This window comes from Maylandia zebra, linkage group LG22 (genome assembly GCF_041146795.1).
Source record: "Maylandia zebra isolate NMK-2024a linkage group LG22, Mzebra_GT3a, whole genome shotgun sequence".
Taxonomy (NCBI): domain Eukaryota; kingdom Metazoa; phylum Chordata; class Actinopteri; order Cichliformes; family Cichlidae; genus Maylandia; species Maylandia zebra.
Window position 1 is genome coordinate 29,459,749 of NC_135187.1, and position 22,180 is coordinate 29,481,928.

General features: G+C 40.0%; 2 long non-coding RNA genes across 5 annotated transcripts in view; one reads left to right on the forward strand and one right to left on the reverse strand.

Annotated features, from left to right (window-relative positions):
* LOC143414659 (uncharacterized) overlaps positions 1 to 22,180 on the reverse strand; it is a 188,373-nt gene that overhangs the window by 29,365 nt on the left and 136,828 nt on the right. The window contains exons 1-3 of one of the 4 annotated variants that reach the window (XR_013095323.1): positions 11,313 to 11,376; positions 10,230 to 10,320; positions 7,889 to 8,045 (exon numbers count right to left, since the gene is read on the reverse strand). This is a non-coding gene — a long non-coding RNA (uncharacterized LOC143414659). Of the gene's footprint in view, positions 1 to 7,888; positions 8,046 to 10,229; positions 10,321 to 11,312; positions 11,377 to 11,651; positions 11,790 to 14,844; positions 14,928 to 22,180 lie in introns of those variants that run through there. The other 3 variants (XR_013095326.1, XR_013095324.1, XR_013095325.1) reach the window with 3 other exon arrangements.
* LOC143414660 (uncharacterized) lies at positions 11,414 to 13,674 on the forward strand. Its single transcript, XR_013095328.1, has 2 exons — positions 11,414 to 11,546; positions 12,161 to 13,674. It is a non-coding gene; the product is annotated as an uncharacterized LOC143414660 (long non-coding RNA).

Consider the following 22,180-nt stretch of genomic DNA (forward strand, 5'->3'; position numbering starts at 1 on the left):
CCACCCATCTCCCATGCTACAGTTAGAAAACTGCTTGCTAAGTTTTGTGAAACTGCTTCAGTGTTGGATTTGCCAAAATGTGGACGCAAGAAAACTCACTAATGAAGAAACATCAGTAGCTGTCCTAGCTTCATTCAGCAAGAGCCCACAGCGTAGCACTCGCCGCATGTCACTGGAGAGAGGCATTAGTCGAACATCCCTTCGGCGGATATTACCTACTCACAAATGGCACCCTTACAAACTCCAGCTACTGCAGCATCTCAACGAGGATGATCCAGATCGGCGCACAGAATTTGCAGAATGGGCAAAACAAAAATTGGAACAGGACCCTCAGTTCACGCAGAAGATTTTGTTCAGTGATGAGGCAAACTTTTATGTTAATGGTGAAGTTAACAAACAAAACCACCGCTATAGGTCTGACACTAACCCACATTGGATGGATCCCTCCAAGACTGTTGGAACAACAAAAGTGATGGTTTGCTGTGGTATATGGGGTACAACGATAGTGGGTCCATTCTTCATTAATGGAAACCTCAAGGCCACTGGATATTTGAAATTGCTACATGATGATGTGTTTCCCTCTTTCTGCACTGAAGCAGGCACGTTCCCTGAGTTTTTCCAGCAAGATGGTGCACCACCACATTATGGGTGCCAGGTCCGAGCATTCCTAGATGAACAGTTTCCTGGAAAGTGGATTGGTCGTCGTGGGCCAGTTGAATGGCCCCTAAGGTCTCCCTTAGGGTCCTCTCATACCTGGACAACAACAACACCTACGCCAGAATGCTGTTTATAGACTTCAGTTCAGCATTCAATACAATCCACCCCTCACAACTCATCAGGAAACTGACAGACCTGGGCATCAGTTCCCTCATCTGCAAATGGTTACTGGACTTCCTGACCAACCGCCCCCAACATGTCCGGCTGGATAACCACTGCTCATCTACCATCACAATGAACACTGGTGTACCACAAGGCTGTGTGATGAGCCCTTTCCTCTACTCCCTCTTCACCCACGACTGCAGACCTGCTGATGGTTCCAACACCATCATTAAGTTTGCAGATGACACCACGGTGATTGGCCTCATCAGTGACAACGATGAGGCCGCCTACAGGGAGGAGGTGGATCGTCTGGCTGAGTGGTGCGACACAAACAACCTGCTGCTTAACACCGAGAAGACCAAGGAGCTCATCGTGGACTACAGGAGGAATGCTGACCCACATCCACCCATCCACATTAAGGGGACGGCTGTGGAGCGTGTGAGCAGCTTCAAGTTCCTGGGAGTCCACATCTCCGAGGATCTCACCTGGACGACCAACTGCTCCAAGCTGGTCAAGAAGGCTCACCAGCGCCTCTTCTTCTTGAGGACTCTGAGGAAGAACCACCTGTCCTCAGACATCCTGGTGAACTTCTATCGTTGCACCATCGAGAGCATCCTGACCAACTGTATAACAGTCTGGTACGGGAACTGCTCTGCCTCGGACCGGAAGGCGTTGCAGAGGGTCGTGAAAACTGCCCAGCGCATCGCCGGAGCACCACTTCCTGCCATAAAAGACATCTACAGGAAGCGGTGTCTGAAAAGGGCTGGGAAAATCATCAAAGACCCCAGTCACCCATCACATGGACTCTTCACCCTCCTGCCCTCTGGGAGGCGCCACAGGAGCCTCCGGACTAAGACCACCAGGTACCGGAACAGCTTCTTCCCCACAGCTGTCAGACTCCTGAACTCTGCCTCCTGACATCTGACCCACGTTAAACTCATGGACTGAACATACACACACACAATGGACAACTGTACCCTCAAACACACAATAATAACATGGAGTGAACCACCACTCACAACCACTAGCACTTTATATAGCCTCTGTAGAAATTATCCACATATCTCACTTATCTTAACTGCACTACTGTATAGCTCTGTGTAAATAATCATTCTGTACATTCAATAATCTTTAATCCTACAACTGTTTACAACTTGCATAGTTCCCATTTCTGTATAGCTGTATATCTCAGATTTCTGTAAAGTTATTTATTTCATATTCTGTATAGTTTTTCATATTTATATCCTGTTCATAGCTTGTACTCACTACAGCCTGTACATACTTAGTTATAGAATATTCACAACATACTTCATACCGTGTACATTATAACATACCATAATAGACCCATTTCTGTAATATACTTACATATCTATACTATTGCTAATATATATTGTAATATACCTATATCACTAAAGCACTTCTGGATGGATGCAAACTGCATTTCGTTGCCCTGTACCTGTGCATGTGCAATGACAATAAAGTTGAATTCTATTCTATTCTATTCTATTCCCAATCTGACCCACTTAGACTTTTATCTTTGGGGTCATCTGAAGGGAACTGTCTATGGTCTGAAGATACGAGATGTGCAGCACCTGAAACTACGGATACTGGATGCCTGTGCTGGCATTTCTCCTGCGTTGTTGCTATCAGTGTGTGAAGAGTGAGAGAAGAGGGTTGCATTGACAATCCAATACAGTGGGCAGCACATTGAACACATTTTATAAGTGGTCAGAAACTTGTAAATAACTCATGAAAGAATAAAGTTACATTGGAACCAAGCACACCATTGTTTTTCTTGTGACATTACCAATAAGTTTGATGTGTCACATGGCCCTCTTCCTATTGAAAAAACAAAAGTTGTATCCAAGATGGCCGACTTCTAAATGGCCACCATGGTCACCACCCATCTTGAGGAGTTTGCCCCCTCACATATACTAATGTGCCACAAACAGGACTTTGATATCACCAACCATTCCCATTTTATTATGGTGTATCCATATAAATGGCCCACCCTGTACATCCAGTGTTCACAGAAAACAATCATAACATTTTGAAATAGATTAATGTGAATTCCCCAGAAAAATTATACCCAAAAAAGGTAAGAATGACCAGGTTAGCAAGTTGGGTAGTGTCCTAATGAAACGTTTTGACTAGATGGGAAATTCACTTTACTGAAAAATTGTTGGAGTTGATTTAGTTTCTTGGTGGGTGGCCATGAACTGCTCTTTTATATTGATAGATTTTTAGAGTCAGAACCTCCTAATTAGTGGAGGTGTTGGTCAAGTTACTTAAAAATAGTAATTAGTTACAAATGATTTTATTACTTCTCCAAGAATGTAATCCCGTTACTTTACTAAAGACATATTTTCAAAAGTAATTAGTGCCTTCATTACTAGTTACTTTTAAAAAATATGAAACACAACCTGAATACGTTAGGAAGCAATAGACCTTTCAGCCCAATTCTATTTTTTCTGCATAATCCATCATATAAAATTGAATCACGTGAAAAAGTCTCTTTTTAAAAATTGTTTAATCTTTTAACTTTATGCTCATTGCATCAAACAAAAATGTAATTATACGCAACACTCTCTGACTGGAAGAAATTTGTTTAACATTTAAACCCTTTTTCTGCATATTCCAGCATATAAAATAAAATATTTTTTGTGTTGACACTCAGTCTTTCAAATAGATACAAGTAAAACTCGGCAATAAATACAATCAAAGATTCAGCGGTACTAAGTCCTGTCGCTTTTAAATCTATTTTCACCTTTTTAGCAGGAGTGGGACAGGTAGAGGATTGTCTCATGTCAGTGGGGGGATCCGGGGGTTTCTCTGTGAATATCATATTCCTGTGCCGGCTTGCTAGGCACTTGCTCACATTTGAAGTTTAATTTTTCGCTGCAGAAAGAAGTTGTTTTACCAGGTAGAGTGTACAGTGGACGCTGATGTTTTTGTCACTTTTTACAGACTCAAACTCAAAGTAATGTCAGTACTTCCACGCTCTAAACCCTGCATACTCTGCGTACTCTCTCCCGTGCTCCATATCATCCAATAGTGATCTACACATGAGGGCACGGTGGTTAGCACTGTTGCCGCACAGCAAGAAGGTCCTGAGTTCAATTCCACCATAAGGCTGGGGTCTTTCTGTCTGGAGTTTGCATGTTCTCCCCGTGTTTGCGTGGGTTCTCCCCGGGTACTCCGGCTTCTTCCCGCAGTCCAAAAACATGCAGTAGTGGGGATAGGTTAATTGGTCAATCTAAATTGCCCATAGGTGTGAATATGTGAGTGCGAATGGTTGTCTGTGTCTCTGTGTGTTAGCCCTGTGACAGACTGGCGACCTGTCCAGGGTGTACCCCGCCTCTTGCCCTATGACAGCTGGGATAGGCTCCAGCACCCCCTGCGACCCTGGAAAGGATAAGCGGAAGCGAATGGATGGATGATCTACACACGTCTTTTGCTGCCACGAACGTCATGTGTTCGTACGTCATTGTCATGAGACACTCCCACAAACAGTAGTAATGCAGTGTGCTTACGGGCAAGTAACAGTAATCTAATTACTTTTTTGCAATAGTAATCCCTTACTTTACTCGTTACTTGAAAAAAGTAATCGGATTACAGCAAAGCGTTACTTTTAACCAGTACTGCCCATCTCTGGTGGAGAGCGACCTTTGCTTTGGGGAAAACTGAACCCTGACATCAAGTTTTCTGGTGAGGCTAAAATGGAGTTAGATGGACAAGCAGATCATTACACCGCTGTATCAGACTGAGACAACCTGAGAGAGAACTGGAAGGCAAGACTTCCAGTTCTCTGCTAAAGGAGGATCTAATTAGAATGCGTCTTGGGCACCTTCCTTTGCAGGTTTTCAGAGTTTTGAAAAAAAAAAACCCCGAAAAAACAACAACAACTGGAAAAACCTTCTTAGTCTGCTACTACTGTAGTCTAACATTGTCTAATTGGATGGATGGATTTTTGGATATGGGCCACTCAAGGAAGTCAACTTCCTACTGTTAAGCCAGTGTTTGCCTTTTTCTCTTTCCCCATACAGTTTTGATTCTAGATTTGATTTGTCAGCTATTATTGTCAGGCTAAAATACCCAAAAAGTTCAGCCTTGTAAGAGTTTTACATATAATGGACAAGAGAACCAGTTTGGATCTGTCATTTCAGGCTTTTGTTGTCAAGGCAATAGTGGTCTAATGTGAGTATCCAAGGTTATTCATTTTTGTTATCTCTATTACAACAAAACAAACAAACATGGTACTACTTAACAGATTGCTTAAGAAGGTTTCACTTAATAGGCGAATGTTTCCGCATGCTCCTTATAGTAATGAAAAACTACAGATAGCAGTCCAAACAGAGACAAACGAGCCATTGAAAGAGTTGTTGAGAATGTGCTACTACATGTCTTATAACTTTTACCTGTGGGACTTAAAGGATCTGCTGCTAAAATCTGGGTGCCAGATTCTGCAGGCAGCTTCAGAGATCTGAACACACTGTTTTGGTTCTCCAGTGCAATCTAACTGTAGGAAAATTACTGCCAGAATGTTTGGGTTACACAAATGTAAGATGGAAAACTCATCTTCAGTTTTTCTCATACCTAAACCAAATATTCAGAAATCACAAAAATCCATATTCTGTGTCAGCATTCTTCACTCGTCAGCATCTCAGGCAATATTAGCCTCATTCAGGCATCGGGGGGAAAACAAGTAAACTTGTCCATCACCCTTCTGTCGATCATTTGAGGTTACGACTGATGTATTTCCATCTGATGAACTGTGTGTTAAATGGGATCCAGCTGTGATGTCTTGAGTTTATGATATTGAATGTCAATGCTTTATAAATTAGCACATGTTGCGCATGGTGTTAATACCAGGATTTTTTTTTTTTTTTTAGCTGTGTGTAGATGTTCTTCTCAAGAAGTTAAACAAATCTGAGAATGTGAAAATGAGGGAATCATTTACGGCTGTATTTTCAGACATGGTACAACAGTGGGATTTAGCTTTAGTTAATTAACTTAAAAAAATTATGCCATTATAACACTTTACATTTCTATAGTTGCACTGGGGAAATTGGCTTCATTGAGTGATAACGGCAGACTTGCACTTGGGCAGGTTGCAGCCAAGTGTAAAGGAGCTGGGATGAGAATTAACACCTCCAAGACTGACGTCATAGTTTTCAGCCGAAAAAGGGTGCAGAGTCTAAGTGCCCACGCTGAGTTTGGTGATCAGTTTCTGACTTCATCAAGGGGCTAAACAACACACAGGTGCATACACTTTTTGATCGTGTATATAAAAATAGATGGGAAAATATATAATATAAAAAAATAATAATAGTTATAATAAAATTATGATAATTTTTGAAATTGCCACAGACGAATTGATATATTTGGCAAAACATTTGTTTCCAGACACTGTTGCGATGGCCAGTTTTACCACTAATCTTGACACAATCATACATTTTTTAGAAATTATTTTCTGTTCAACAAATTGTCATTGAAGAGGAAAAGGAAGTGTTGCAAACCACTGGTGAGCAGTTCTTTTGGTTGCTTGCTTTGTCGCTAACAATCCAACAAATTCACATGGTTTATTCAAAACATATACAGTATGTGAGCTGCTGAGTCCAGTAAATAATTCCTTCTTTGCTGAATAAGGCTAGAGGAAGTTAGATGAATGTAAATGCAGCTATTGAGCCGACACTATTTCTTTAGATTCTCTTTGCTCTCATAGTGATTTCAGTTCATTATTTTGGATTTCAGTTCCTCCCAGTGAAGCATAATGTTATGGTTTCTGTTTATGATTCTCTTTGTTTATTGCAGACATTGCTTACACTGAGTTGTATTATGCATGTTTATTTTTTTTCTTACATTTTTCAAAAAATTTGCACATATATTTAAATCAGGATCAGCGTAAATTGTACAAATGCTTTACCACTTCATTTTCTCTCAAAGCCATTTTAGCTCATCTTAATTTGCTGCCCCTCACAAATAAAAGGTTTGAAAGTAAGTGGGTGGGGCTTCCTTGCTCAGTCAGAGCTGTGTGCCTGAGATGACTATGATCATGATTATTAATACATCCACTCTCACTGACATCAGGAAGGGCAAAAACTCTGCCAAATCAGCCAGGCGGCGCTACCTGCTGTAGTGATGTTTTGAATAAGGGAGCTGCTTCTTCTTCTTACTGACATCATATAGAACCGAGAGTAAACAAAATGCATTAAGTGGTGAACTATGTGTACGTGGTTTATTGCTCACAGGGATCACTTCCTTAAAGTATACTGACGTTCCATCCATCCATCCATTCGCTTCCGCTTATCCTTTTCAGGGTCGCGGGGGGCGCTGGAGCCTATCCCAGCTGTCATAGGGCGAGAGGCGGGGTACACCCTGGACAGGTCGCCAGTCTGTCGCAGGGCCAACACACAGAGATGGACAACCAGTCGCACTCACTTTCACTCAAACATTCACACCTAGTGGCAATTTGGATTATCCAATTAACTTATCCCCACAAGTTGCATGTCTTTGGACGGTGGGAGGAAGCCGGAGTACCCGGAGGGAACCCACGCTCATGACGTTCATACTTGAAAAATTGTCCGTGTTTGATCTCCATTGCATTGGCATATATTTGACAGAAAATAAGCAAAAAACACAACAAAAAGCTTGTTTGTTTTTTTCCAGACCACAACAACAAAGTTGGTGAAGAAACTCAAAATGAAAGAATGCCCATTTCTTAGTTTATGGGTCAAGCACACTCTGATTGTAGCCACAAGGTAAAATACTGGAAAAAAAAAAGCAATCCATATTTTGGCAATGTGGCGAGGTGTTGTAAACCTGCCAATCCAGCCTGCAAGCATCCGTTTTTAAGCGCTGATAGCCTTTGTAATTTCCAGCCCAGTAAAACTACCCAGACACACATTTCACAGAAACCTTTAAAATTAATCAGAGCGTGTATTGATTCTTCTATTTATCACGCCACAAAAATACTGACTTTTACAGTAAGTTGTGGGTGGTCTATTAACCAGTAAAGAATCACAGAAGCATGGTGAAAAACATCATGTTGCCCCAGATAGGAACATACCTGTGGTCCTCTGGTACACCCCTCTGCTCATCTGAAATAAGGATCCCATGCAGTGTTCAGAGATATGATAAGAAGGGCAGTGATGTAACTCTCAACTCCACTACTGACTTTCATTTTCCTCTGGGACAGCTCATCTATGACCTCTGATTGGTGTAGCCTGTTGGTTGAAACATACACAGAATTTGTTTCTCATGTGACATATATGTTGCTTTGGCCTGATTAGGGGGCAGCATGGTGGCGTGGTGATTGGCACTGTTCCCTGACAGCAAGGGCCTGAATTCGATTCCATCACCTGGCCACATGATAACTGTGTGGAGCTTGCATGATCTTCCCGCGTTCCGGCTTCCTCTCAAAGAAATGTAATTAGTGGGGTTAGGTTAATTGGCGAAGCTAAATTGCCCATAGGTGTGAATGTGAGTGTGCCACTGGTGCCTCCACATGTCCACCACATTAGAAACACCTCTGATTTGTTGTCAAAAAAAATATTGTTTGTTGTTGTTTAAGTTTTTAAAAAATATATTTTAATATAACTTAACAGTTAATGGGATCATTTGAAAGAACTAACAAACCTTATTTCACAACTGTCAAATTAATTACAACTTTATTTTTTTACAACTGTCAAAGTTATGCTGTATGCAGTTTGGTTAAACATGCAGAAAGTGTTTGTACCAATGACTTTGTGTGAATTGCACGTTTTAGCACAGATCAGTTAGATTACTCTAAAAAGCTTAAAATGTTTAGGATATCTGCCTGAGAGCACATGATAACATGCCTCTTTAGCAGTGCTGTTGCTCATGAATCTGTTCACATCTCACAAAAAGCTCTACAAGGCAAGACTGTTCCACTCCACTGCACAGCAAAAATCAGTCTCTCTCATAATAGCTCTGGGCAATTTCAGACCACACAGAATGACAAGGGAATCAATTTCCCTGGTTAGGTTATAGATGGATTTTCTCTCTCTCTCTCTCTCTTGCTCTTTTTTCATAAGAAATAACTGCAATACGTTATATGAATTATTAAGAAGTCTTTTGCAGTGTTACATAAAGAAGGCTACACCACCACCACTACCCTCTGAAATATAATGAATATTGTTATGGGTTCAGAAATAATTTTTAGAAATTTGCATTCGCTGATCTTGCTTCACAATTTTGACCAAAGATTGGGTACTTTGAATATTCTTGCAACATGTTCATGGGCTTTGAATATTAAATAGTCACTATACGTCCTGTAATATATCACAAGAATTCAGCTAACTTTGTTCCATTACATAATGAAAAGCTAGTTGATTTGTGGAACTAGCCTGACCTCATGTGGAGGATACTGCACAAAGCAGTTTCTAACACACTCTCTTGAAGAGAGTAATGACTACTTTTTGGATTATGTGAAGTTGCTAGGACCTTACTTACTCTTTCATCTACACTCTTTGATTATATGTAATTAAAAATGCACTTAACTCTATCATGCTTAAAGAATTGCTGTATTACATCCATTACACTTTGACTGGACACAAAGACACGCTAAGGCAAAGATGATCAGTCTGATCTGATCCATCTGATGGAATAAACATAAGTAGCTAAAGGCACTAATTAGATTAATGAGCGCACTGCTTATCAAATATGTCAACAGGCATGATGTAATAGAAAACATGAATGTGGCAAAAGCATGTACCTTAAATGATTAATCACAGATTATTCCACAGGCATAAGCAGTTGATGAATGCTCAGAGCTACAAGGTAGCTTCCAAATTGCTTTTTTCAAAACACTTTCTTCTTTTTTCCCTGCTTTTTTTTTTTTTTTTCCCAATTGAAAGCCTGTTATTGACAGGCCGCATAACTTTGTTAGACTGGACTCAGGGTTTCCCTCAAGCAAGTACTTGCGCAATAGTAACTACTAGGAGCTAAGGCAGAGCTGAGACCAGTAATCTGGATGAATAAATACCAATGTGCACTATTGAACAAAGTTTAAATAAAGCTAAACTTGTGTAATATGTTTGATGCCTTTGTGAAATATGAATTAGGGCTGTAAATCTTTATCGGTAACTAATCTAATAATCACAGTGACTATTAATGTAAATGAAATATCACATAATGAATTACAAAAGTAAAGAAAATGCTAAGCCCCTGGGCTCAAATGGATGACTTTCAATTGCCAAAATTTGAGTCTTAGGAATTTTTAAAAATTCTTTAACATATACTTTTATAAATGTCAAAAAACATTAAAAACAATGATCAAGATCCACAATCCAACTTTAATTAAAAGGCACTATAATATCTATCTATCTATCTATCTATCTATCTATCTATCTATCTATCTATCTATAAATAAAACTTTCTCCACTCACCCTGTGGGCGGTTTTTGGTTGTGGTTCAAGCTTGAGATCTAGGTAGATCTCATGCCTTGCCGGTCATCAGATACCTTGCTAGGATAATAAGCTGGCCAAAGGAGGAGAGAGAAGTCACTGACTTCAAGACAACAAACCTTCTTATCATGCATGGAGTGTTTCACCCCAAATACAGCATCATGAGACTGTACGCTATGCAGAAGGCCAAATTCTAGTGTGTCAAAACCAATATTAAAGATGAAACAACAAACATCCATGAGTATATCAGGAAGATAACCACAACTGATCATGTGCTTAGTGGATAACTCAGGCTGCAGAAACCTAAGAAAGAAGAGCCGCAACAACAGGAACCATCATGAAGGGACAGGAGCCTGTACAGCATGTACCACACCAGGTAAGACCCCAGGTGCAGGCTGTGCAAAGATGCCCCTGAGACAATGCAGCACATAACAGCAGGGTGCACGATGCTAGTATGCAGGGAATGTCACAGAAAACATGAAAAAATTAAAATTAAAGCAACTGATTGCCTTAAGTACTTGCTTTAAGTACATTTTTTCAGTTCAATGGTATTTTCTTGGCCTCCAAAAGTCATTGCAGATTTGGATGAAAGGAAAGAGGGAAGAAAAGAGAAAAGCAAACAAAAGAAAAAAAGAAAAAGAAAACAAAGTGTGGTAATGCTAGAATTCAAAATCTCATTTTGAGGCTCCTGTCCTTTATAATTGCTAATATAGAACCAACAACCTACTAAATATGTATGCAAAAAACAAAGTAGTTAAAAAAAAACACAGGCTTGCAAAAATAATAGTTTTGCTGATGCCTAAATAATCCAATTATTCAAACTGGCTTTTTTGCTATGACTCTGCTTTTGGTAGTTTAAACATATTTGTGAATGTTTACTTAACAGTTTAAACAGATTTTAGTTATATTCGTCTTTCTGTTATTTTATCATTACTTTTTCTCACGAACAAACCGGAATTAAGCTTCCTTTGCGCCTGTTCAACTCTTTAGAAACAAAAAACACTACATTCACAGTGAGATGCTAATTACGGCTATATTTCAAGCGTAAAACGTAAAAGTAACTACCGTATGTCTGTCCGGGCTCGCGGTAGGAGGGACTGTGTTGCCATGACAATGACGTCAATGTTGGTGTCGAGTAACCAAAGGTCAAAATAAAGACAAGTGAATGAAAACGGAAGGAAACTAAACAGGCTTCCTAGAATAGCACAGAACATTACCAGGTTGACTCAAAATACAAAATAATTTCCTGCACTGGATGCTGTCGTGTCGTTCGTCCGGGGATAATCGTTTTATATACCGGTAAGGGAACGTCACACGGCACAAGGTTAGGGTCACAGACGAGCTAACAGCAGCTAGCGAGCTAGCTGTAGCCTAGGTCGTTGGTTAGCTAGTGCTAACACTTACCACATTATATTGTTTAGTCTGGTAGGACGCCTGGCAGCACAAAGTTACTTTAAGCAGTTCTCTAGAGATGCCGGTTACCTCACAAGCAGTTGACGTTTGTTACTAACAGTCATCTTGCTGTTTAAGTTAGCTTTTTCTATGTTCAGTTAGGTAGGACACAGTAGCTGGCCTTGCAACAGTCTTTACCAGCAGTGCAAGTTTACTTCAGTGACATTACAGTAGCGTTAAACCGCAATATGCTTCTAAATAACAAGGCACCAAACAGCTGTTTCGTAGCTAATGTAATTTAACCTGTGGCGCAAGTCAGCGTGAAACAGCAGGCTGGCATGTTAATCTTTTGAGGCAGTACAGTGAGGGACAAAGTTGTTTTGTTTTGTTGTCGTTTTTCTCCTAGGAGCACCATTGTGCTAATTCACGAGGCTCTATGGATGCTTGGCACTAAAGTATTTCGGAAAAGATTAAATGTTAACTTTACTCCTCATTTTTCCTCTTTTTTTCCTTTCTTTAAGGAGCCACGAAACTGTACACGGGTATACATCTGGTCAGCGTTCGCTTCATACAGCATCTACAGTTTCATAGTATGTCTTCCTGGTCCAGTGCGTGAACTGTGTTCCAAATATTATTATTATTATGCTGCTGCTGCTGCTTCTTCTTCTTTTGTGTCTAATGGCTGAAATGATTATGCAGTCACATGTCAGTAGGATTTAAACAGATACAGCTGAGTTTGTTTGTTTTTTATTCTCTTTTAAATTGGACATGGTTGCTAATTGGTTTGCCAGGTGTTTGTTATTAAATAACCTCTAGTTAAATTAAACAAGTTGCATTTCTCATGCAAAATGGGAGTGCAATTTCTCAGAAGATAAAGTGTGGCAGAAGTGCAGTGTCTGGCATGAAAAACATGGATATAATTTTGGAAAAATGGAGAGGGTTCATAAAAATCTTGGGGAAAGTGTGAGTCAAATAGAGAAATGGTGGTAAGGTGGGTGTATTGTGTAGTTTTGTTGCTTTTTCACCTTACTGTGTGGAGTTACACATGTGCTCCCTGTGTCTGTCCAGAAGACATGCATGGTAGGTGCCTATTCTGTATTCCACACAAACATGGATGTATACTAAAGTGCTTAAGGGCTTGGAGTAAATGAACCATATTTTTAAAGCAGACTTCTAATAAACAAAATAAAAACATGTTTCCAAGAGACCAGATATCTGTAATTTTAAAACTGTTTGATCCACCAGTGAAAGCCTTGCTACTATGGTCCAGGTGGATTGGGTTCTAGATGATTGGTAAACACCAACCTAACTCACCAAGCATAAGGCAGAGGGATCTGAACTGGAATACTGTGTAGCGAGATGATTAGACCCACTTCATTGTGTCAAAATGTCCTCATAGGTGTATTGTGATCCCAACTTGGCAATGTCCTAACATGCTATGGAAAGGTTTTTCTTTTATAGGCTCCCTGGTTGCTCAAAAGGAAAACCACAGTGTGGCCATTATAACCTTCTGACCTTAACTCTATTAAGGACCTGGGCTGGCATCTTCAGATCAAATGTAGGTGGAAAGTGTTTGTATAATCTGCATTTAAGGCTCCACATGCACTTGGTCGTCTGGGGCTGTAAACATCCCCGACTGGAAGCTGTCTGCACCACAGAGCTTTCAGTCTGATGTTTGCGGCTGCTGGCTACCCCCTACTGCCAAGTTAACCTTTTTATTCAATATTCATTGAAATCCATACCTGATTTAGACACTGTGCTCCTTTAAAGTGTAGTTTTGTGTTCAGTTGTTCAGACTCAGTTCATGTAAACATCCTACACTCAGCTGTTATTGATTGCCACAGAGGCTGAGAGGAGGTTGTTTACTTGAACTGGTTGGGAATGATACTTGGACTTAAGATGGAGTGCCTTCATTCAGATCGTCTGTTACACATCATTCATGAGCTAGCCTGGAATCGACGGCTCAAGGAGAAGAAATTTGAAGTCTTATTTGTCAATTGTTCTGGTTTTTAACAAATAAAGCTACTTGAATACATCTTTGACTCTGTGCTTATTTGCTTAATTTTTTAAAATAATTTTTAAAAAAGAGATTAACTTATTTAAAATGATTCAAATAACACTCATTACCTTTTTTGCTTATTGTGGCACAGTGGTATGTTATGATTTGCCCTTCTTTCAGGTAAAGGGGAAACTGGATGCTGGCTACAATAATACTAACCGCTCAGTATTTCACTTAAGAACACATTTTGATCATTGTTTTAGTTTTCTATCTCCAGTTCTATTTGATTACCTCTGTATTTTGAAAGCATGCTGTTAGAAGTCAAAATGGATCTGTCCACCTACTATTCTCCAATCTTAAAAAGAGAACTTTGGAGGGCAGTGACCATCTCTACTGAAAAAACAGAAACCAACTAAACAAAAAGGATATATAGATATCTATATCTCAGTAAAATCAGCTGATGCATTGGGTACAGTGATTTGTAAAACATGAGTTTCTCATACAGCTTAGTGTTGCTCTGTCACACCATCCTTGTGTTGGACAATATTTTAGTACTGTATATGTGCTTTTCTGGCAAAACTTCATTATCTGTCATGTTAAAGAGCAGTAAAACATTTAAGACTTTAGCATGCATCAAGATATTTAAGACTCCCCTTTTTCCCCTCACATGAAAGTTTACATTGCTTTAAAAAAAAAAAATCAAAATGAAGAATTACTTTGGAGACCACTGCTGCAGCATTTCATACTTGTACAAGAGAATAAAAACGATCAGCGTGTTTGTAAGAAAAACAACATGAGGAATCTAATGACGATTGACCTTTTAGTACATGGCGTCATGCACTGTAACTGTGTTCACCACTAGATGTCATGTTTGTGCTTCTATTCAATCAGCAGTCTAATTCTACAACTCACTGGTGACGATAATGATAACTTGGCTGTTTCCTTTTCCTGGTTACCACAGTATATTAAATATGTTACTATATGAGTAGTTTTATTAAACACATGTTGAAATAGTGCAAGCTATAATGAAAATATTGGCAGATTTCAAACATAGTGACAACAGATCAACAGATATTGACATCCAAAGGCTGAGGATAGAAAGTGAGTCGAAATCTTAATTTTAGACCTGTTACAGCTAGACTTAAAGTCAAGCTAAAGAGCAAACTTAATGGGTGTGATACTGTATTGTTGATCACTCATACTCACTCTCTTATATGGTTCACCCCCCCCCCAGGTATCCCATTTGCCTCTCTTCTGTCCAGTCCACAAAGGCTTTTGCATTACTGCAGTTCTAAGTTACGTTCTTTGACGTAAATACATTTACATTGCTCCAAATGCACATGCAATGCTCATAAAAAACTGTAGGTGGCAGAAGTTAACCATAAGTAAAGCACAGTTGCTGTTGTGCTGTTCAGCTATATTTGATGGACCAAGAATGTATCATACTTGGATTGCAGCTCTTTTACACCACTGTTGTACTTTGACAACCTGTAGGTATAGTGAAGGCCTGGTGAGGTAGTATTTCTTTTTTCCCTGTAAAAACCTGACTTGTCAACCACTTTTTCTAGTGAATATACTTTTAAATACAATCACAATGTAAATTCGATATAAATGACATTGAAAATACACTTAGTTACAGCTGTGTTATAATGTATTACCTAATATTCTCATCACACTACAGGACACCAACAGAATCCCCCAAGTAACCTAGAAGATAATATAATAGGGTCAATATCCATGGGTACATTTACAACTGTACAATCTCCTTAAAAATGCACTGCCAAGTTAGCTCTGTAGCTGGCATGGAGTTTAGCTGCAAACAAATGTCCTTGCATGATTCACCTGCGTGCTCCATCCCCCACAAAGTAGTAGCACACCTTTTTTGGCTGTGTGTTGACAGCCATCATCTCCGAATTCCTCGGTTTAAACAAGTACACGTATTGATTCAAGATCACACACCGAAAGAGGATTTTTAAGGTTGTAGTTAAGCGCAGGGTTCAGCAGTCTTTGTGAGAACATGCACATGGAAAAGAAAGAGAGAGAGAACAACAACAAATAAACAAAACAGGAAAGACCAGAAAATGCACGGATGGGTATTTGTACTATAGTCACTCGTGTTATTACATTTGGCAAACTAGAACACTGTGTTCAATAATGACTTTATATTCTACTCGCAGGAATAGACATTAATGGTTTGAAATCAGTCAGCTTGATGAGGGAGTTTCTACTATCAAAGGAACACATCTAAAAATGTCTGAGAGGCAGACATGCAGCAGTACATTTTGGGAGTGAAAACTACTGTAAAAAACAAAAAAAACCTAAAACTGATCAGGACTGTGTTAGGGCTTGTTGAGCATGCAGGTTTCATCCAGAGAAGAACTGGTTTATATATTTTTTTAAAACTACAGTTACATTATTTCCTGTGTTGCTTTGTTGAAAGACCTTAAATGGATTCACACCTTTTTACCTCTTACTTCTGTGCTTACTTCTTCTACAAGAATGACATATTTTTGATCTGTTGAATGGTATGTTTAATGACGTCAAAAGGTTAAAAGTAATGAGAAGCACTGACTCAGAATAATAACACATTGAATGAAACAGCATTTCATGCTGCAGCTGAAATGCGGAAATGAGTAGGTGTAACAAAGCAAGACAAAAACAAAAGAAAACATGTCCAAACTGGAAAGACTGGGAAAATTACACAGTAGGTATTTGCAATTATCACATTTGGACATGGACATGACTATGCTCTCAAAACACTTCATTACAGTTGGAGTGAGTGTGATGGGGTAATAGTCATTCAAACCGGTTATGTTGTTTTTCTTTGGGAGGTGCACTATGGCGGTGGACCTGAAGCATGTTGGTACAGCTGACTGGGTGAGGGACAAATTAAAAATGTCTGTAAACACCTCAACCAGCTCTGTAGCACATAACCTCAAAGCATGGAGGTGTTTTCAGCGCCACCTGCTTTTCAGGGGTTAGTCCTCCTCAGTACCTTGACAACCTGTAGGCATAGTGAAAGCCTGGTGAGGTAGTATTTCTACCTCACCAGAGAGAGAACAACAACAAAAAAAACACAAACAGCAAAGACCAGAAAAATGCACGGATGGGCATTTGTACTATAGTTACTCATCTTATTACATTTGACAAACTAGAACACTGTGTTCTAGCTGTGTTTCTGAGACCAACACTAGCACTGTCAGCAGATGAAGATCAGGGTGGAACATCACAGCAACAGGCTTTGCATTTTAATTTTTTTAAGAGTTGCTAATACACTGAAAAGAAGAACCTAAACTTTTAAATGATCTCTTACTGCAGTCAAAATATGACACCAAAATGATCACTAGTGATACAAGTTAAGTTGCAAGTCAGTTAACTAATTTAAAAAGTTCTCTCCTCTGAGGTGTTGCTGTAAGCACGCACACTCAAACGCAACAGAAAACCATGCTAAGCCCTTGGGCATCTTGCTTTCATACAGAACTTCCTACATAACATTCTACTACACCACTAGCATGTCACTGTGACTGTGATGTGATACTACACTATCATGCTTTATGCTATCAAGCTAGAACAGTGTAGGTATAAAACAATATCTTTAGTGATGGGGATTTTTAAAGTCTAAAAGTCAAATTATAGTACAAATATATGTGTATCTATTGGTGTCACATTTTTCATATTTTGCATGCAAGGAGCCAGACTTTCTTGCAATTCTTAATCTGGAATCTGGTCTTGTGTGACCATAGCTTTATTGGTGGCGCGCAATTTAACTTGAACCACGTTTTTTTTTTTTTTTTTTTTTTTTTTTTACCTTTGTGCTTAGTTCTCCTACAACAAAGTATGAGAAATCTTTTCATTTCAGCTGCTCTAAATGCCCTTTTTTATGGTGTGGCCAGAGTTACCCACATTGTCTTTCACTCGACCCCTTAGTTCCAGTGAATTAACTCTTAATGCTTTGGCATACCAAGAGATTTTGGACCATTTCATGCTTTTTGTGGAAACAATTTGGGAATGGCCCCTTCCTGTTCCAACATGGCAGTGCACTAATGCACAAAACAAGGTCTATAAAAACATTGATGAGGCAGTTTAGTGTGGAAAAACCTGACCTCTACCTGACAGAATGACATGACATATGAAAACCTCACCTCTCCACATGCACCTGCTTTTTTTTCTTGATCTTAGTTCTACTCCTCCCTCTATACATGTGCAATGATTTTGTTTTTGTTTTTTTACAAAGGAGTGAAAGCATTGCAGACACAATGCAGAGGCATGTCAAGATGTGTGGTGAATAGCACAGAAAGAAATATTCTTCCAGTAAACACATACCCTGTCATCAAATGTATTATGAGACTAGAAATCTTTTGGTGTCCCGATGCGTCATACTGATGTTATTTTTGACACAATCATTCTTTGCAACAGTTCACAGGATGGTCTTCATTGTCTGCAAGGAAAAGCAGCACCCTGCTAAAGTTAGGTTTAAAATCCGCCCCAGTTATGCAACAATGGTTCGAAGTTTTTTTAGTGAGTGAGAATGTGTTCAAAGGTTTGAAAAAAAAGTTTACTTCCCGTCCCTTACTTTATTGTTCCCTGTCAAAATTGACTGGTCGTCTTAAATTAGCACAAAAACCATTTTTCACGACCAAATTTTTATATTATTTAATATTCAGCATTCTTTAACTGTGAACAATGTCTCAAAGTAGTGTTTAACATAAATTTATAGAATTAGAAATGAAATAACGGCAATGAAAAAACACGAATATGCACTGAAAATAAATGGAAAACCAAAGACCAAACTCAGCATGAAGTGCTATGATTCACATAAATAAAAATAAAATAAAATGGATGCAACTTTGCATTACCTTATCAAGGCAGTCAATGCCTCCTTTGTTCTTGCTGTAGTCCTGGATCATAAGGGGCTTCCTGTCCTCTGTGGTCCTGATAGGGACAACTTTGTATAGCTTGCTCAGCAGGATGACATTTCTATTCTTCTTTGGAACATTTGACACAAGAGTTTGTGTGTCAGTGAAACCAAATTTTGATGAGAGTGCCTCTCTTCCTCTGGCTGATACCAGTGCAGGGGGAAGTTCAGGCTTGTTCTTTCTCACTGTCCCTACCATGGTGAGCTTTCTTTTTAGCAGCTTCTGACCAAGAGCATATGATGTGAAGAAGTTGTCACATGTGATATTACGCCCCTGGAGACCGGTTGTCACGTCCAGCACAACACACATGCCCTGGTTTCCTTCTGCCCTTCCAGTACTGGGTTTCCCTGTGTAGACCTGCATATTCCAGGCATAGCTGCTTCTGGCGTCACACGCTCACCAGATCTTTATACCACATTTCCCTGGTTCTCTTGGAAAGTACACCTTGAAGGAACAGCGACCGCTGAAAGGAACCAGGCAATCATCAACTGTCACCTCAGGGCCTGGATTGTACATAAGTGGTGGGCGCGCCACCCACCTGTCCTAAATGTTTATGACTGAAGGGAAAACTGTGTCTAATTAGGTGTCTAATTAGACACTAATTAGACACCAAATGAGACACAAAGTCTAATTAGGTGTCTAATTAGACACTGTCTAATTAGATGAAAATTGTTTAAGGTTTTACCAAAATAGTACCTGTTTGTCATTTCACCAGAGGACGGGTCATGCATCTCCGTAAAAAAGAGTTGGGAGTCGGACTTGAAGTCATCCACACGAGATATCGCATGCTGTGTTGGTCCTGGCGTCATCTTTATGATGTTTTCCACTCCCGCTCTACTTCCTTTGTCCTGGGAGGATGAAGACCAGAGCAAGTGTCGACTCTTGGACTGGAATGTCTCCTCAGGTGCCTGTTCTTCAGGTGCCTCTCCCTCTCCATCTGTTGATTGGTCAGAGTCCTCAAAGTCTGGATCAAAATCTGTGTTTTCTTCCATTCTGCTCTATCTCTGTTTCAATTTCAGTACCCTCTTGTCCAAAACCCGGACCAGAACCTCTTCGACAGTCAGTCGCCTACTCATTGTGCTCAGAGTAAAAGGAGTGCAAGGCAAACACCAAGCTATATATATGGTCTGTGTGAAGATGATACATTGATTAGTCTGGATGGTGTGATTCACGTGGGGGGATAGGCATAAAAGCATGGGAAAGAGATGGGTTCACATAACAGACACCTGTCTAGTCTGTGTGAAGATATGATACATTGTCTCATCAGGAACTTGATGTCATGTACAGGCAGGCAGGATTTGACCCAAACGCAGGACTCATAGAGGCAAAACATGAAGTTGAAGCTAACCAAACAGAAACCTAGATTGGAAAGCTAGAACCCAAATGCACAAGAAACGACGCAACAAGAAGAACTGACTGACAGGGGCTGTGTGCCAATTCAGGGTCTGCACGCTTGAAGTACGCGCACTACGCGTACTACGTACGGTGCATACTATAAGTACGAGAAGTGCGAAAGTGAGAGGCTTGTGAAATGGGATGGTATACGCTTCGTCGCGCTGTTCAGGTTGCCTAGCAACCATGATACTAACCGCAAGAAATGTTTCATACAGCATTGTGTGACAGAAATAAAGGAGAAAAATGTTTTGTTGGTCATTCATTTTTGTCATGACATCACTTTGATTAGTTGAGTATCTGAGACTGAGACCACGGGACTGTAAAACATGATTGTTGGGCTATATATATACAGTGGGGCAAAAAAGTATTTAGTCAGCCACCGATTGTGCAAGTTCCCCCACCTAAAATGATGACAGAGGTCAGTAATTTGCACCAGAGGTACACTTCAACTGTGAGAGACAGAATGTGAAAAAAAAAAATCCATGAATTCACATGGTAGGATTTGTAAAGAATTTATTTGTAAATCAGGGTGGAAAATAAGTATTTGGTCACCTCAAACAAGGAAAATCTCTGGCTCTCACAGACCTGTAACGTCTTCTGTAAGAAGCTTTTCTGTCCCCCACTCGTTACCTGTATGAATGGCACCTGTTTGAACTCATCATCTGTATAAAAGACACCTGTCCACAGCCTCAAACAGTCAGACTCCAAACTCCGCCATGGCCAAGACCAAAGAGCTTTCGAAGGACACCAGGAAAAGTATTGTAGACCTGCACCAGACTGGGAAGAGTGAATCTACAATAGGCAAGCAGCTTGGTGTGAAAAAATCAACTGTGGGAGCAATCATCAGAAAATGGAAGACATACAAGACCACTGATAATCTCCCTCCATCTGGGGCTCCACGCAAGATCTCATCACGTGGGGTCAAAATGATCATGAGAACGGTGAGCAAAGATCCCAGAACCACACGGGTGGACCTGGTGAATGACCTGCAGAGAGCTGGGACCAAAGTAACAAAGGTCACCATCAGTAACACACTACAACGGCAGGGAATCAAATCCCGCAGTGCCAGACGTGTTCCGCTGCTGAAGCCAGTGCATGTCCCGGCCCGTCTGAAGTTTGCCAGAGAGCACATGGATGATACAGCAGAGGATTGGGAGAATGTCATGTGGTCAGATGAAACCAAAGTAGAACTTTTTGGTATAAACTCAACTCGTCGTGTTTGGAGGAAGAAGAATACTGAGTTGCATCCCAAGAACACCATACCTACTGTGAAGCATGGGGGTGGAAACATCATGCTATGGGGCTGTTTTTCTGCCAAGGGGACAGGACGACTGATCCGTGTTAAGGACAGAATGAATGGGGCCATGTATCGTGAGATTTTGAGCCAAAACCTCCTTCCATCAGTGAGAACTTTGAAGATGAAATGAGGCTGGGTCTTCCAACATGACAATGATCCAAAACACACCGCCCGGGCAACAAAGGAGTGGCTCCGTAAGAAGCATTTGAAAGTCCTGGAGTGGCCTAGCCAGTCTCCAGACCTCAACCCCATAGAAAATCTGTGGCGGGAGTTGAAAGTCCGTGTTGCTCGGCGACAGCCCCAAAACATCACTGGTCTCGAGAAGATCTGCATGGAGGAATGGGCCAAAATACCAGCTACTGTGTGTGCAAACCTGGTAAAGACCTATAGTAAACGTTTGACCTCTGTTATTGCCAACAAAGGTTATGTTACAAAGTATTGAGTTGTATTTTTGTTATTGACCAAATACTTATTTTCCACCCTGATTTACGAATAAATTCTTTACAAATCCTACCATGTGAATTCATGGATTTTTTTTTTTCACATTCTGTCTCTCACAGTTGAAGTGTACCTCTGGTGCAAATTACTGACCTCTGTCATCATTTTAGGTGGGGGAACTTGCACAATCGGTGGCTGACTAAATACTTTTTTGCCCCACTGTATATTACAGGATATACTGTATTACAGCAGTGAGCTTGAACTCTGGGTCAAAGATTCAAGTTGCATTTATTTAAATTGCCTATCACCTTAAATCTTCACTCAAAGACAAATATCTTTGACTGTTTATAGATAGATGTATTATATATATGAGACAAATATTGTTCGTTTAATATGTTGGCATTACTAAATTTGGGTCAATGTTTACATATATGTGTAAAAACAAAATGTACGAGTTGTGAAAACTGTTTCTGATAGAATGAAGAGTAGACTGATA